Source organism: Schistocerca cancellata, chromosome 7 (assembly GCF_023864275.1).
Source record: "Schistocerca cancellata isolate TAMUIC-IGC-003103 chromosome 7, iqSchCanc2.1, whole genome shotgun sequence".
Taxonomy (NCBI): Eukaryota; Metazoa; Arthropoda; class Insecta; order Orthoptera; family Acrididae; genus Schistocerca; species Schistocerca cancellata.
The window spans coordinates 173,947,124-173,964,406 of record NC_064632.1 but is presented as its reverse complement, the minus strand read 5'-3'; the positions used below and the strand labels follow the sequence as shown (position 1 = coordinate 173,964,406).

General features: G+C 45.0%; 1 protein-coding gene across 1 annotated transcript in view; it reads left to right on the top strand.

Moving 5' to 3' along the window:
- LOC126091907 (focal adhesion kinase 1) overlaps nucleotides 1-17,283 on the top strand; it is a 752,716-nt gene that overhangs the window by 143,609 nt on the left and 591,824 nt on the right. Inside the window, exon 3 of the mRNA XM_049907213.1 lies at nucleotides 4,986-5,052. The gene's annotated coding sequence lies outside the window, so the exon portion shown is untranslated. The remainder of the gene's footprint in view (nucleotides 1-4,985; nucleotides 5,053-17,283) is intronic.

The window sequence follows — 17,283 nt, the reverse complement described above, 5'->3', positions numbered from 1 at the left end:
ACCCACCACCTCGCTGTCTCCCAGCGATTCGCGGCCACCCGTCGACCAGTATGTGGCGCTGCAACTTTTGTCCCAGCCGTGTAGGGACAAGGCTTGTTTCAATTGATATTGACAATTATTAGCGACGCATTTTGCTAGCTCTGCAAGAGTACGACGTATATTTTCCATATAGAAATTTGTGTTAAAATTCTCTCAGCCATTACTGCTGATTTTATCTAACGGGAGTGTATCAAAAAGCGACAAAAATTTAAGGAAAATTATACAGTTCGGCAAGATTATCGCCACAGAGCAACATAATTATTTCTGTTGAAGCACACACTGCACCTCCTTAGGTGCTCCACAAACCACTGTACAGTGCATAATGATGATGATGGAGTTCCATACTCCTTGACAGAGGGTAGGGGACGATGCGGGAGACCCGCACCGTTGTACTAGGCAAGGTCCTAGCGGAGGTGGTTTGCCATTGCTTTCCTCCGACCGTCATGGGGATGCATGATGATGATGAAGACGACACAACAACATCCAGTCATCTCGAGGCTGGTGAAAATCCCTGTCTCCGCCGGAAATCGAACCCGGGACCTCGTGCTCAGGAATCGAGAACGCTACCTCGTGGATAGTTTGTTTATATATTATTTTAGTTCGCTGGAGCAGCTACTGTATGTATGGTATTATAACCGTGAAAGAAATGAGAAATTATCATGCAATTCTGGGTAGTCTGAAAAGGAAGAGAAGGAGAAATAGCAGGGTGACGTATACAATGGGAATGGACTACAGGAGAAACTCACCTCGTACAGTTTTGCGCAGAGCATAGTTCGTTTATTCCAAACACTTGATCTCAGAGAAAAACTTTCTAAAGCAAAAGTCACAGAAATATTTTTTTTATTTGCAAGTAACCGGTTTCGGCAGAGTTTGCTGTCATCTTTAGGTCTTCGCGGACCCCATATGAACACAAGATAACATAAATTTTTGATGACCTGAAGATGACAGCATAGTATATCGAAACCGATTCTTTGTAAATAAAGAAATATTCCTGCGATCTTGACATTAGAAAGTTTTTACCGAGTAAAACAGATCGCTTGTAGTTTCTAAGCATGAGAAAATTCAATCAACTTCGTCTCAGAATCATAAAAGGAGCTTTATTCCTGGAAAAGAACATGGAGACACGAGGATCTTTCACATAGGTTATACAGGGTAATTGCAATTAAACTTCCGCTAGTTCAGAGGACCCCCAAGAAAAACGAGTGATAATAGAACAATGAAACTTTGTGGAAACATTTGTAAGGACAAGCGGAAGAGAAATAACGAGTAAACCATTGAAAGAAACATATTTTAATTTCCAAATAAGCGGATAATATATATTAATTGCGTCCCATGTTTACGTTCCATGTTACAAACGTTGCTCAATGTGACGACTAACTGCATCAACGGCACCCTGCAACCAAACTAGAGATACCATTTCACGATTGGCACTTTTTGAACGGTGGACTATGGAATCGCCGGCCGCTGTGGCCGAGCGGTTCTTGGCGCTTCAGACTACTACGGTCGCAGGTTCGAATCCTGCCTCGGGCGTGGATGTGTGTGATGTCCTTAGGTTAGTTAGGTTTAAGTAGTTCTAAGTTCTAGGGGACTGATGACCTTAGATGTTAAGTCCCATAGTAGTGCTCAGAGCCATTTGAACCATTGGACTATGGAATCTATCGTGACACAGCTCGCGCACTACGTGAAGATCGCACGCCGCGTCTAGCATTCTTAGCCAGTAGCAACAGTAATTTATTCAACAATGTCTGGCGCAATTGGTCGTCGGCCTCTCCCAAATCGCGTGTTAATTCGTTCTTCCGAATCTTGTTCTTCAACCCCGGGGCAGAAAGGGAACCTGTCCGTATTGCTTTAAGGCGTCGATACTCGCGAAGAGCACCAGCACCACTGCTGTTGTTTTGATAAAACAGCTTTACGAGTGGCTCAAATGGCTCTGAGCACTATGCGACTTAACTTCTGAGGTCATCAGTCGCCTAGAACTTAGAACTAATTAAACCTAACTAACCTAAGGACATCACACACATCCATGCCCGAGGCAGGATTCGAACCTGCGACCGCAGCGGTCACGCGGTTCCAGACTGAAGCGCCTTTAACCGCACGGAGCTTTACGAGTACAAACCTGCCCATCTTGTTCAGACCCATGTTTACTGCAACTGTAATGCACACCGTTGCTTGTGTTTCAAGCCTACGTCGCCGTACCAGTACTGGGGCCTAACAATAAGTCTTGATGCTAACACTGATAACAACGCAAAAACTGCAGCGCACAGTCTGAACATCATTCCCATAAAGTTGGGTACCAAAACATGGTTTTCCACCTACGCTGTATAAAACATGTAATTAACCGACGATCTCGAGGAAGCTGTAGCTCGCGTTAGCTAGTGCGAGTGTGGATTTGTGGATTACGGATATGGTCACAAATTAGCAACTTCATATTGTTTTCTGACTTGAACTTAAGGGCACGGGCTACCACATTAATTGCAGCTCCAGGTTTTCAATCTCATTATGCGTCTCTCCTTGCAATCAGTCCGAGAAGTTCATATAATTGAAGTTCATATCAAGGAACTACAGAATCCCAAAAGAATTAAACATGTTGGTAGAAAACACAAAAAGTTTTCAATTAACTGATATAGTATTTGCTGGGCGACCCATTTTACTCCATTCATGAATCTCCGAATAGGCTCACTTAATGCATTTAAATGTAGATTAAAGTAAAAGCCGACAGCGTGACTGATCAACACGTCGGTACGAATATACTTCAGATGAGGCAGTCCCGCCTCCGCGGCCGATGCGGCCGACGTTGTATTATCTGGTAGCGCTCGACTTGGAAGTATTCAGTTCGAATCTCGGCGGAAAAATACATTGTCTTTGTCATTACTTGGCCGGCAAGGGGAGGGGGGATGCGGCGTAACTCCAGACCATCGGACTTTGCTGCGTGTCCAAGGTTTAGTGCCAAACCCGTCGGCAGTGTTTCATGGAGTGAAGGCATATGACACTATTGACCGTTATCCATCTGTGAGCGTAAGTCTGGCTGTCACATTGCTGCTGTGTATGGGGAATAGGCTGTGTACTGGCGACGGTTTTCATCGTTCATGGTACAGATACATGTCAGTCAGTCTCCGTAGCTGAGTTGTGACCATAGATGGCTGCTATGGGGTTGGGCTAGGTTGAATTCCCGGTACTGGCTGGGATTTTTCCTTGGTGGAAGGTCTGGAAAGGTGTTCACGCTTAGCGTCGTTATGCAATTTGCGGAATTTTCTTGAGTGAGAAGTAGCGTTTCCAAAGCCTGGCACACTGACAACGGGCAGGACAGCAGTGTCCAGACCTCACATGGCAAAGGATGACAAAGCGGCCGGTCGGAATTATATATATATATATATATATATATATATATAAGTGTGTGAAATCTTATGGGACTTAACTGCTAAGGTCATCAGTCCCTAAGCTGACACACTACTTAACCTAAATTATCCTAAGGACAAACACACACACCCATGCCCGAGGGAGGACTCGAACCTCCGCCGGCTAACCCCGCGCGGCTCGAAATTATACTTAGTAGCCATTTTCAGGACAATACTTTTTTGCAGATAATTTCGTGTGCTGGACCGAGACTTGAACTCGGGACGTTTGCCTTTCGCGGGCAAGTGTTCTACCAACTCCTGGAAGAAAGGATATTGCGAGGACATGGCTTTGCCACATTCTGGGGAAGCAGGCACTACCCGCGAAAACCGAAGGTCCCGAGTTAGAGTCTCGGTTCGGCACACAGTTTTAATCTGCCAGGAAGTTTCACAACATGCCTTTGCTCCGTAAGCTCGTTAGATGTCGTTATTATGAGTGTACACATGTTCTTCAATTATAAAATTGGACAAAACGCAATAAATGAAGAGTACAGGACTTTACTCTTATGTTTTCATCCTTTTCGCTTATTTCCCTTGTTACTGTATGAACTTAATATTATTATCAGTTTATTTTATTAACTCATTACGCTTGTTCTTGTGTATGTTATTATTTTTATATAAAATGATCGCAGTAGCGTCTCAGAATCACATATCATCACTTAACTATTTCCTTTTAACAGTTTTAAATTTAATTTGTGTTTTTAATTATTACATTTTACCACCAATAACTTACACATTTAGCAAGCCCACTAGAGACTTTACCTATTGTAATCTTCATTTATTGCGTTCTGTACAACGGTATAATTTACGGACATGTGTAGACTCACAGCAGCGACAGCTAACGAGCTTACCGCACAAAGCATGTTGTGGCTACTGTAAAGCACTTCATTAGGAACAGTAAAGCTAATGGCAGTGTGACTCCTAGGGCACGGTGACCTAGTTTACACCACATTTTAAATATGTGCGTCGATGTTAAGCTGCTTTTGTGTATATTTTGTGACGATACAACTATGGATTTATTATGTTAGGACATGTTATCAAACCGAGCGAGGTGGCGCAGTGGCTAGCTCACTGGACTCGCATTCGGGAGGACGACGGTTCAAACACGCGTCCGGTCATCCTGATTTAGGTTTTCCGTGATTTCCCTCAATCGCTCCAGGCAAATGCCGGGATGGTTCCTTTGAAGGGGCACGGCCGACTTCCCTCCCCGTCCTTCCCTAATCCGATGAGACCGATGACCTCGCTGTCTGGTCTCCTCATTCAAACAACCCATGTTATCAAACAGGTATGCCTCGTTATATTTTCTACACCCGTCAAAGTAAAAATTTTTCGTTACGGTATATTTTATTGTTTTAAAATGTATTCTGCCCACAAAGTTTTAATTCATTTCCCATGTTTTTGCTGCAGATCTGAAGATGGTTATTGCTGACCGAAACCGGTAGTCTTAAGGACCAGAAGTTTTGTGATCATTACCGGGAGTAAAAGAAATTATCCTGGGATTGTTTTAACTGTGTCAGGGGGAAATAGTACTGACAGCTGTGTCGTGTGTTGCAGGTGTCCTGCCGATGGTTTCTCGGTCTTCGCCCGAGCGGCAGTAGGATTGCAGCCGGCGTTCCTGCGGGTGAGTTAAGATGGGTTGACTGCACTCCTTATGGCCAGCAACCAGCCTTTTACTTGTTTGATGACGCCTATGATGTGATCACAGTTGTATAACGCGAAGTTTTTAACGTCGGAGAAGTTTGTGTCGCGCTGCAAACAGTTACGTTTATTTCGAGAAATTTGGAAAGGCGGTGTCGTGCGTGTCATGTGCACACGTTAAAGAGAGCGGTGAGTGGTCGTGAATTTTTCCGACGCCTACCCCTGCTTATGCTGTGACGAAGGGATGCAGCTTACAGAACGGCGTCCTCTCATGTTCGCACTAATCAGCAGGTTGTGCACTTTGTCGATAAATGTTGCCGGTAACGTCATTCATTACGAGCATAGCCGTGCGCTAGCTTCGGTAATAGCTCATAAACAAGAGCTAATTACTTCCATTACACACAGAGCCAAAATTTGTTTTCAGCTCTCAAGCGAGAAAAAAAGATAATGCAACGGCTGGTATCGCCAGGTAAGGTGTATATGTAAGGGGCAAGCCAGTAAAAACTAGACAGATGCAAACAGTAAGTGAACTGTGTATTATTTCAAAAGTAATCGCCGTAAAAGTTAATACTCGTCCATTTATCCCACTGTTAGATAAGGCGGTCGATGCCTTCATGGGAAAATGTTTGCGCTTGTCTCGTCCTCTTCCTACGGAGCAAATCGACGTCCACGTCGTCTTTCTTCAGAGCTCCAAAAATATGGAATTTGCATAGGGAGAGATCGTGACCGTACGGGGGGCATGTAAGGGCTTCCCAGTGGAATTTTTGCAGCGTAGTCTAAACAGCCTCGGCAGTCTGTCCGCGGGGCATTATCCTGAAACAGAATGGTGCCGACCGTCAACATTCATGGGTGCTTGGACTCGATGGTGCGCTTCAGTTTTTACAAAATGTCCACGTACCGCTGTGCGTTTATTGAAGCACGCCATCAAATCCAAAGGCCCAGGCATGTTCACGTACAGCATCATTCTGTTGCAGGGTAGTGTCTGCCCACGTAATGCCGATGTTGTTTTGACCACGCTGCAGAAGTTTCGCTTGGTAGCCCGTACACGTTCTTCATACAATCCCGATCTCTCCCCATGCGATTTCCACACTTTTGGAGCCCTGAAGAAAGACATTCGCGGCCGTCAGTTTGCTTCGGACGAAGCCTGGGTACTTTTTCAAACCAACATCTCAATTCATGGAATCAATACTAGAAGTAAGAATAATCTTCACAAGGATTTAAAGTCACTTACTCTTGTACAAAAAGGTGTGCATTATTCAGGAACACACATTTTCAATAACTTGCCAGCATCCATAAAAGCTTAACAGCCAATGAAATTCAGTTTAAGAGAAGCCTAAAGGATTTATTGGTGGCCAGCTCTTTTTACTCCATTGATGAATTTCTCATTAGAACCAACTGATATATATAAGTGTGTGTGTGTGTGTGTGTGTGTGTGTGTGTCTGTAAGTACAATCTAACTTCTGCACCATTTAAGTGCGGTAATGTGTTAATTGTAAATAAGTATTGTAGTAGTTCTATTACATGTTTATTACCTCATAAAAAAAGCTTTTTTTAAAAAATTCAGTGCATTAGTGTTTGTAAAATGATTCTTTCATATAGTGTTCATTAAAAAAATGACGGTCATTCTGCTTGCGACCTGTGGAAGTTACATTAGCTTATTTGTTTCAGTTGTAAGTATTTGTGATGTATTATTGTTTTTCTGACATTTTCTACATCCTGTAGGACCTCCTCACTACGGATCAATTGGAATAAAAGTAAAAAATCATGTTTCCGTAGGGAACCGCCAACATTTTTCCATGAAGGTATTGCCCGTTGTCCGTCATATTAGAATAAACGCATTAAAAGCTGTGGCGAGTTGTTTTGAAATAATAAGCTGTTTACTTACTTTTTTTCTGTCGATGTCATTGTCGTTTGACTGCCCCTGAGTAGAGTTGCGGTCTATTACAACTACGATTCGGCAGTTTTGGTATAGTACATAAATGGCATAGTAAATGTTAGGTTCACCGATTTTATTGGTGGCATTGGTAGAGCAAGAATCGTTGCTGAATCTGTAAGCGAGAAGCTGGAAGCTGACGAATTCTCTTTTTTTTTACACGTAGTTGCGAGGGGCGATCAATAAGTAATATAATCCATTTTTTTCTGAAAGCAGGTTGGTTTTATTGAGGATTCGAATACACTGTATCAGTTCGCACTACAAAATCCTATTTTGCAATATAATCTCTGTTCAATGCGACGACCGTAGGGCCTACTGGAAGGGATTGCATGTCCGCGTGGTTCCACTGTACTGGTCGACGTCGGAGCCAATGTTTTACTACGTCAATAAGCTCCCCATCGTTACGTACTACTACCCGCGGAGTGCATCCTTCATTGGGCGAAACAAATGGAAGTTCTAAGGTGCGAGATTTGGGCTGTGGGGTAGATGAGGAAGAACAGTCCAACGACGTTTTGTGGATTTCTCTCGGGTGCGCAGCCTTGTGTGAGGCATTGCGTAGCCATGGAGAAGGGGAAGTTCGTTTGCATTTTTGTGGCGATGAACACGCTGAAGCCGCATCTTTAGAAGGTAGCACAGTACACTTTAGAGTTGATCGTTGCAGCATGAGGGAGGACATCTAACGGAATAACCCCTTCAGAATCCCAGAAGACCGTCGCCATGACTTTAGCAATTGAGGGTGCGGTTTCGAACTTTTTCCTCGGAGGGCGTGGGGCCACTCCATGGATTGTCGTTTTGTTTCCGATTCGGAATGATGAACCCGTGCTTCACCTCTTGTGATGACGATCGACAAAAAACTGCACGATGAGTCTCGTAACGCGCGAGCAATTCTGCACAAATAGGCCGTCGTTCCTTTATGGCCTTCTGTTACGTACCCAGTGACGCAGCGGGCACACACCTTTGAGCGTTCCAGCTGGTGGACGAATCTGTCATCAGTACTAACAGAATCGTCCCGTTGTGCAGCGAGGTGTTTCACTGTAATCCATCGATCACCTCGAGTGAGAGTGTCCGCAAGTTCCAACATTGCAGGAGTCACAACTGTGTGCGGCCGGACGGCACGCGAGAGAGAGAGACAGAGACAGATTTGCGCGAGCTTCTTACGAAGATAACAGACTCCTTGCCTAACGACTCACCGTGCTTTCGTTCATTGTCAGGCCTCCGTAGACATCCTGCAAGGGCCTATGAATATTTACGACGCTCTGGTTTTAGACCAAAAGAAATTCAGTAACATACCACTTTGTAGGCTACACACAGCGCCACCACCTATCGTAACCTCATGGAACTGTAGGGACTGAATTGGGAATATTCCTCGATGTCCCACAACGAACTCCGCAATTTTTCAACAGAAGTTGGCGGAGAAAAAGAATGTGTTGCATTACTTATGGAACGCCCCTCGTAGAATCGCACATCGTTCAGTGTTATCCTGTTACGTATTTTAGATCCTTAATTGTGCTGTTTCTCTGCACTCACCAGGACGAAAAGAAAATTGGTTCTTGTGTCGCGACAATGAAATTAATAACTTGGTGTCCGGGTACATCTGTCCATCCATCAGCGAGAGCATTTTGACGTATAATTTTGTCTGTGAGAACAGTGTGAAGATGTTGATATACAGCTTTGAGCAATGTGAGCCCCATAGAACGGTCAGGTTGTCGCGTGAATACGTCTTCAAGGGGTTGCTATTGTTAACTCCAACATTACAGTGCAGATATTCATTACTCAAATTCGTCATAAATAATCCATCACAGTTTGAGCAGAAAAGTGACGTCCGTGCCTATAACACTAGAGGAGTAAATGAGCTTTATTACCCATCATTACAGCTGTTGTTGGCCCAAAAAGGAGTTGAGTATGCAGCAACAAAAATGTTTTGATCATTTGACCAATAACATGAAATGTCTGACAGGTAGCAAAGCAAGTTTTAAATCCAACGTAAAATCATTTCTTCTGGACAACTCCTCCTATTCCATTTCAATTTTTTTTTATTTATTTAAAAAGTGGTAGGCTGTAAAAAACTAGTTTTTGACAGCGAAAGTTTTCAAAACGCCGCGTCTTGCATCTCTGAAATATTGAAGAGGAGACGTATTTGAATGCTCAACACCAAAGGTCCTGTTTATTTAGAGACTCAATAGTTTATGATTTTGCCCATTTTCGCAAGCCACGTGTTTTGTATAAATAAGCCAGCGCGACACATCCTGCTGGATAACGAACATCTGAGATACATTAGAAGGATGACAGAAAAAGAACTGTCCACAACAAACACATCCTAAATAGAAATACGTAGTTTGCAAAAATAGGCAACAGCCGAAACTAGTCTGCCAGTATATAAAAAGCAGCTTCAATGTTAAATATTTGAAAATGTTAGTTCTTCAAAATCTTTTAAGTGTACCTTCATCAGTAAGACTAAAAATATGTTCATTTATATTAACATTAATCACGTATACATATCCTGTAACGTAACTCGTTCCACGTAATTTCTATTAGAGAATCGTTCAAATGCTCTATGGAACATGTAACCACTAAACAAGTAACTACCGTCGTGTCCGGCCTTGCGCCACAGGTCGCGCTATTCTGTAGCAACCCGTAAATATTTTTTTTTATTAAAAAAAAGTTCTCGCTGCGCTTCCGTGGCGGGGCTGATCCTCGGTTTGCGCGGATCTCAGTGGCCAGCTGGAAGGCTGGAGCAGCTGTGCGTTAAATGCAAAGTGCGGTATAATTGATGTACTCTTTAGTATAATTGTACGCGAAAGGGCGTGCTTTAATGTGCACGGGAAGCAGAGTGAAGTAATGTCAAGGGGGGGATGTATGTAAAATTGGTCAAAAATATTGAAATTTTTGCTGTCGCCAGATAGTTCTGTAGCGTGTTAGAAATATTGTCTCCAGTTTTCAGAGTTTAATTCGTGCTACAGATGGTGTAAAAGCCATTCTTTTTCAATCAGTGCGCAGTATAACGCCCCCCTTTTTGTACGACTCTGTCCTTGCATGCGTTCTTTTATTATTTTCTGCTAGCAGAGAAGACATCTGTACAGTGTAAAAGACTGTGAGCCAATTTAGGATGTGATTAATTGCGGTTTACTAAAGAAATGCGTGCATCTTGAAACACGATTCCCGAAAGAAAGTTTTAACAGCTTCATTTAGAAGAGACAGGCAAAGAAATTTTGGTCATCTACTATTGTTAAAATTTCTCACGTGATGAACCTACTCAAGAAGACTGATGATGTGCGTATTGCTAGTTTTGAAATATGAGTGAAGAATATTACTAAAAGGGCATGCCAGAAGGATCGTACTAGAACAAAACTGCTAGATGAAGAACAAAAAGACCAAATGTATCGTAATGGTCAACATTAAAGTACTTGTTTCTAACCTGAATGCCAATAAAATCTTTTTTCTGTTTTCCAGCAACTTTCATTTTTCAGTACACAAGGAACATTTTTCGCCTGTATCATTACAGATAAAAACGTGAAATTCGCTACAGACTTCGTACATACTATAAGACAATTTCCTGTGGTACAAAATTTTTCAAGGTGCATTACTGTCAAATATTTTTTGTGAAATAAAAATTGCTATGTATCATACCCGTAATTTAAAAAAAAAATGTTGGAAGAGTTCCAAGACTGATGTTGAAAAACCAGGACACATATTTGTTTATTTGGTTAGTAAGAATAAACCTACTGCATTTTGAAAGTTGTAAATAATGTAACCTTTGAGAAAATGTTCTTCATGTGACAGTATGTTCTTAAAGTGTCCATCAACGTCCTGATCCAGTTATTCCACAAAAAAAAAATGAATAAATAAACCAAGTTATGGCGAATAATATAATAACAATACGGTTAAAGTTTGGTTCAGTCACCTCTCGAACAGTAAAAGTTACATTAGCTTATACATACCTGTCTGTTTTCTCATACGTCACTCCTTAACAACAACATGGGTGATAAGAAAGTAGGCCAAGGCCTTTCCGCAGTGGTAACACCGGTTTCCTTCAGCCCACCGAAGTTAAAGGGTGTCGGGCTGCGCTAGCACTCAGATGGGTGACCATCCGGTGTGCCGAGCGCTGTTGGCAAGCGGAGTGCACTGAGACCTTGTGAGGCGAGCTGAGGAGGTAATTGATGAGAAGTAGCGGCTCCGGTCTCGTAAACTGATATACAGCCGGGAGAGAAATGTGCTGACCACATACCCATCCATCTCTGCATCCAGTGACGCCTGTGGGCTGAGGATGACACGGCAGCCGATCGGTACCGTTAGGCCTTCATGACCTGTTCGAGTGACTTTTTTTTTAATTTTTTTTATTTTTTTTAATTTTTTTAAATTTTTTTTTAGAGACGTAGCGTCATGCTTTGGTGTTAAACTTGGGATGGACAGAGTATTTATGTACACTACTGGCCATTAAAATTGTTACACCAACAAGAAAAGCAGATGATAAACGGGTATTCATTGGACAGATATATTATACTACAACTGACACGTGATTACATTTTCACGCAATTTGGGTACATAGATCCTGAGAAATCAGTACCCAGAACAACCACCTCTGGCCGTAATAACGGCCTTGATATGCCTGGGCTTTGAGACAAACAGAGCTTGGATGGCGTGTACAGGTACAGCTGCCCATGCAGCTTCAACACGATACCACAGTTCATCAAGAGTAGTGACTGGCGTATTGTGACGAGCCAGTTGCTCGGCCACCATTGACCAGACGTTTTCAGTTGGTGAGAGATCTGGAGAATGTGCTGGCCAGGGCAGCAGTCGAACAATTTCTGTATCCAGAAAGGCCCGTACAGGGCCTGCAACATGCGGTCGTGCATTATCCTGCTGAAATGTAGGGTTTCGCAGGGATCGAATGAAGGGTAGAGCCACGGGTCGTAACACATCTGAAATGTAACGTCCACTGTTCAAAGTGCCGTCAATGCGAACAAGAGGTGACCGAGACGTGTAACCAATGGCATCCCATACCATCACGCCGGGTGACACGCCAGTATGGCGACGACGAATCCAATGTGCGTTCACAGCGATGTCGCCAAACACGGATGCGACCATCATGATGCTGTAAATAGAACCTGGATTCATCCGAGAAAATGTTTTGCGATTCGTGCACCCAGGTTCGTTGTTGAGTACACCATCGCAAGCGCTCCTGACTGTGATGCAGCGTCAAGGGCAACCGCAGCCATGGTCTCCGAGCTGATAGGCCATGCTGCTGCAAACGTCGTGGAACTGTTCGTGCAGATTGTTGTTGTCTTGCAAACGTCCCCATCTGTTGATTCAGGGATCGGGACGTGGCTGCACGATCCGTTACAACCATGCGGATAAGATAGCTGTCATCTCGACTGCTACTGATACGAGGCCGTTGGGATCCAGCACGGCGTTCCGTGTTACCCTCCTGAACCCATCGATTCCATATTCTGCCAACAGTCATTGGATCTCGACCAACGTGAGCAGCAATGTCGCGATACGATAAACAGCAATCGCGATAGGCTACAATCCGCCCTTTATCAAAGTCGGAAACGTGACGGTACGCATTTCTCCTCCTTACACGAGGCATCACAACAGCGTTTCACCAGACGACGCCGGTCAACTGCTGTTTGTGTATGAGAAATCGGTTGGAAACTTTCCTCATGTTAGCACGTTGTAGGTATTGCCGCCGGCGCCAACCTTGTGTGAATGCTCTGAAAAGCTAATCATTTGCATACCACAGCATGTTCTTCCTGTCGGTTAAATTTCGCCTCTGTAGCACGTCATCGCTGCGCTAGAGCCGGTTGAGACAGAGTCTGGTCCAGACAGCGAGACAGCGCCGCAGCTACCTGGCTGCCGTGCTCTCCGCTAGCCTCGGCGTCATTAAATCTGCCGCGGCTGGGAAGCCGTGATGATGGCAGTAGCGGCCGCCAGGTGCGAGCAAGACGGCTTCCCTCGCCGCGTTGGCCATTAATCAGAAACACGCCCGCCCTGCTGTATAGCGCTCGCCTGTGTATTTCCCCTGCGGCCGCGCCGCCGGCGCTGGCTGTCTGGGTCGTGGCCTCATCGCGCTGAGTGCACCCAGCCCAGCCCAGCCCAGCCCAGCCCAGCCACCTGCCGCTGCCGCCTCACACCTGGCTGCCTACCCGCGCCACGGCCGCCGTTCGCTGCACCAGGACCGATCCCTCGACACTGCTGCAAGCTTTCTGACCTCGCGTGCGGAGACGTGCGATTGGTGGAGACACCTAGTTGTAGGTAATAGTTCGTGCACATTTCTCGACCCCACGCGTAAAAATTGCAGTGTGTATTTTCTCTGTAGCTGGAGGACACCCAGACACAGAAGGGAGGACAGAGCGTTACACTGCCTAACGCCTAGCCGCGTGTGTCGCAACGCCGGCGTCACCTTCCCGCCCAGCTGACCCGCGCAGTTTCCGTCCCGCCGTGGGCGAAGCGGCTGGCAGGCGGCCACGGTGCAGTTCGCGACCCGCCCCGCCCCGTGCCGTGCGCCGTCGCTGCGCGTCCGTTTACCGCACACCTGCCCTCCCGCCAACATTGCGCTCCTGCGAACCCAGCCCTGATCTTTCAGCAGCTCGGCTACATTGCTTCTGTAAGGCCACCCGCCTCGGTAACGAAGGCAGCTACTAACACTGCAAAACTGACAAGTACCTTTGCCTTGTCTCTCAATCATTGCAGTTCAACGGTACTTTCCATATTCGAGCGAAACGTCCGTCCCCGTACGCTCGTATATTCAAAGGCGGAATAGAGAACTTCCTGGAATCGACAATTCTGCTCCAGAGAAGCAAAATGGAGCGAACACGCTTCCGAGAGCCTAAACATGTTTCTGGCTGCCTCGAGGCATCATTTCACCCATGTATCCCGCTGCAGTCGTACAAAATTCTCGCTTCTCGGGTACACGTCTACCGAGACTCCATGTAGGACTTCAAGTCGTTTCCTACACTAGTGAAGATTACAGTTTTATATAAATTAAGCAAAGCTTCTTTCGTTTCCCAAGTTAGTTTCTCGGATTCACATTCTATGAGGGGCAGTCAAATGAAAACCGAACATCCGCCACAGTAGGACCGTAGAATGGTTCCATTCAGAATTAATCACCGCACGTGTTAAGACATTTATTCCACTGTGAGAGCAGAACGCGATCAGCCGCTGACGGATCCACAACCTCTCTTGCATTCTCTCATCCGACGTCCACGGATGTCTTTCTTCAGGTCGCCAGAGACAGAACACCACTCGGTGAAAGATCCGGGCTGTACGGAGGAGCCGGCCGGGGTGGCCGAGCGGTTCTAGTCGCTACACTCTGGAACCGCGCCACCGCTACGGTCGCAGGTTCGAATCCTGCCTCGGGCATGGATGTGTGTGATGTCCTTAGGTTAGTTAGGTTTAAGTAGTTCTAAGTTCTAGGGGACTGATGACCTCAGAAGTTAGTACTCAGAGCCATTTGAACCATTTGTTTGTTCGGAGGTTTTTGCAGTGTTTCCCAAGCAAATCATTGAAGCGTAGCCTTCGTCCGATTGTGGTTCCACGCACGAGGACTTTGTTTCCATATGATCGCTGTAGTTAGTGTAGCAAGCGGACGAGGAATGCAGGTCACATCTGCTACACGGCTGTCTGAAGTATAGTCGAATCATAGGCGCCAGTTGTCCGATGCTATGACAGCTGGATGAATACACTAGGCCTGTCCACCAAGAACCAAGGTCATAATCCGACAATTGTTTGCCCCTTTCATGTGGCACTATGCTATTCCTCTACCACAGCAGTGACAGTTACAAAATGTAACAACGGTGGGGCCACCTGTCGCACGGACTGTATGCTTTGGCCGGTGTTTTCATTTGACTGCCCCTTATACCTGAAGGTTATTGATTCCAATAAAGTAAGCATAAATGCCGCTATTTATTCGTAATAAATAGAATTCTTAACAGTGGCTGGTTGCTGTTTCTACATTACTGTTAGAATTAACTTGTATTTTCAAACACAAATTTGTTATTTGCATAAATAATAATGCTCTCATTCTACCCGCCCGGATACTCGTGGCTGTTACAGGTTCCTTGGGACATGCATGCATATCCGAAGGAACATTGAATCGTACTTCTAAGACATGCACTGCGTTATCGTATTTAAACTCCGACACCAGGCAAGCGACTTTCGATTAAAGTGTCACTCATGTGCGGGAATCTACGTAATAGATGTAAGAGTACAGTTTGTAGACATATGACTGACGACGTATTAAAGTTTGGGTCTGCCCATGAGTCGCGCTTGGATAGCCTAATGGTAAGACGACCGCTCGCGTTAACCGGGAAATCCGGGTTGGATTCCCTGTCCGGACACATTTTCATTCTCATTCCATTATATAGTTGCTAGTTGTCCATATTCGCAACTGCAAATACATTTCATGTAGTACAAGCAGACAGTTGGACTCCGTACCGCAGGATAACGCAAAGGTGATAGGAAGGGCGTCAGAGCCCCCCCCCCCCCCTTCCGTTTCAACTAATCATCGTTAATAACCGTGCCGAGTCTGCGCCAATCCGGGACAAAGGCACAAGACAACGACGAAGAAACAAAAATAATGTTCTCATTCTGCTGCCGGTTGGAATCTAACAGCATTCTGTAACACGAGGTATTGCTCTCCTGGAATACTCGACAGCAGCTTTCCGAGAATGAGTTTTTACATTGGAATCGAGGACATCTCGGTTCTAGGATTGCCCGACACTATTCCCATACAACGTGGTGCTGCCCCACACTGCGACACCACCACCACCACCACCACCACCACCACCACCAACTTACGTCTGGATCTTCATGTATATCCCGCAAACCACAGTGCGTCGCGAACGGTACTCGATCCAACACTATGATTCTCCTCCCTTCCTCCCCCCCCCCCCTTTTTCTTCTGTTCGAGTATATTGTGATGGAAGAGCGACTCTCAGTAAACCTCCGTCTGAACTCTGGTTTCATCGTTGTGATTATTTCGCGAAGCGTGTATTACAACTTATGCTCTCCTAATTTCAACGGCAAACTTCCCCGTGATGCACAACGCCTCTCTTGTACCGTCTGCCATTGGAGTACGTTCAGCAGCTCTCGCGCTTTTTAAACGATTCCCCAACGAAACGTGCTGCCCTTCTTTGGCTCACTTCTTTCTCATTTATTGATCTTGCGTGCTAAGGGTTCCGGATTGACGAATACTACCACAGAATTGGTCGGACGAGTGTTTGTAAGCCATGTATTTCGTGAAGGAATAGAATTTTCTTGAGACTGTTCAAGTGTTACTCAGCCTGGTATCTCATTTTCCTCCAGTTTATGTGCCACATGCCAATTTTCCTCCAGACTAATGTTGTGGGAAAACAACACTAAATTCTGCGCTGACGATTAAACACGTGGCGTGAAAGTTGTCAGGGACGTATGTTTATAATTTTGTTACGTTTATTTTATTTCAAATAACAATGTAGATGGTCTTTCAAAAAATAATGCCACAACAGTAAGAGTTTCCAATTCTCACAGGAGAGAAACAATGTGATCGCATCTCTCCCAAGTTGTTCTCTGCCGTCCTGGAAATGGCAACATCAGAATTCAACTGAGAAGAAAAACGATTTAGAATTAACGGGCAGAGACTCCGCAACCTGAGATTTGCAGATGACGTTATGCTTTCGGCAAATGATTTTAAACTACAGTCTTTCGTACCGGATCTTTCCTCGGAATGTGAGACAGTGGAACTTAACGGAATGTCTCGAAAATAAAATGGAGCATGATGGGGAACGTACAACTGAAAAACACACTAGTGGACACAGATAATACATATATCTTGGGCAGCTTGTAAATATGAAGAGAGACATAAGGTCGGAAGTCTTTCAACGCATCAAGCTGGGCTGGCAAGCATTTTTAAGACATTCAACTATCTTCACGCGAAACACGTCAGTAAAATTAAAAAAAAATAGTTTTTGATAGATGTGTCCTCTCCATTCTGTCATACGGCTGTGAGTCCTGCATACTCGATAAATATACAAGATGGATACTTACAACTGCACAGCGGGGAATGGAAAGATTTATCTTGGGGTTTACATGGAAGGACTGAAATGGGGGCAGAAGGCATCAGATTAGTTACCGACATCAGGCAGATCTTGCAGAAGAGAGCCTCTATGAAATGGCTGACGGCCGGTCTCTTTGCCAGAAGATATGATGACTGATGCAAAAGTCTGTGCTGGAACTCAGTCCAAGAGACAATGACAGACCACCAGGAAGACCGCCACATCGATGGGACAAAGACCAACGGAAAAT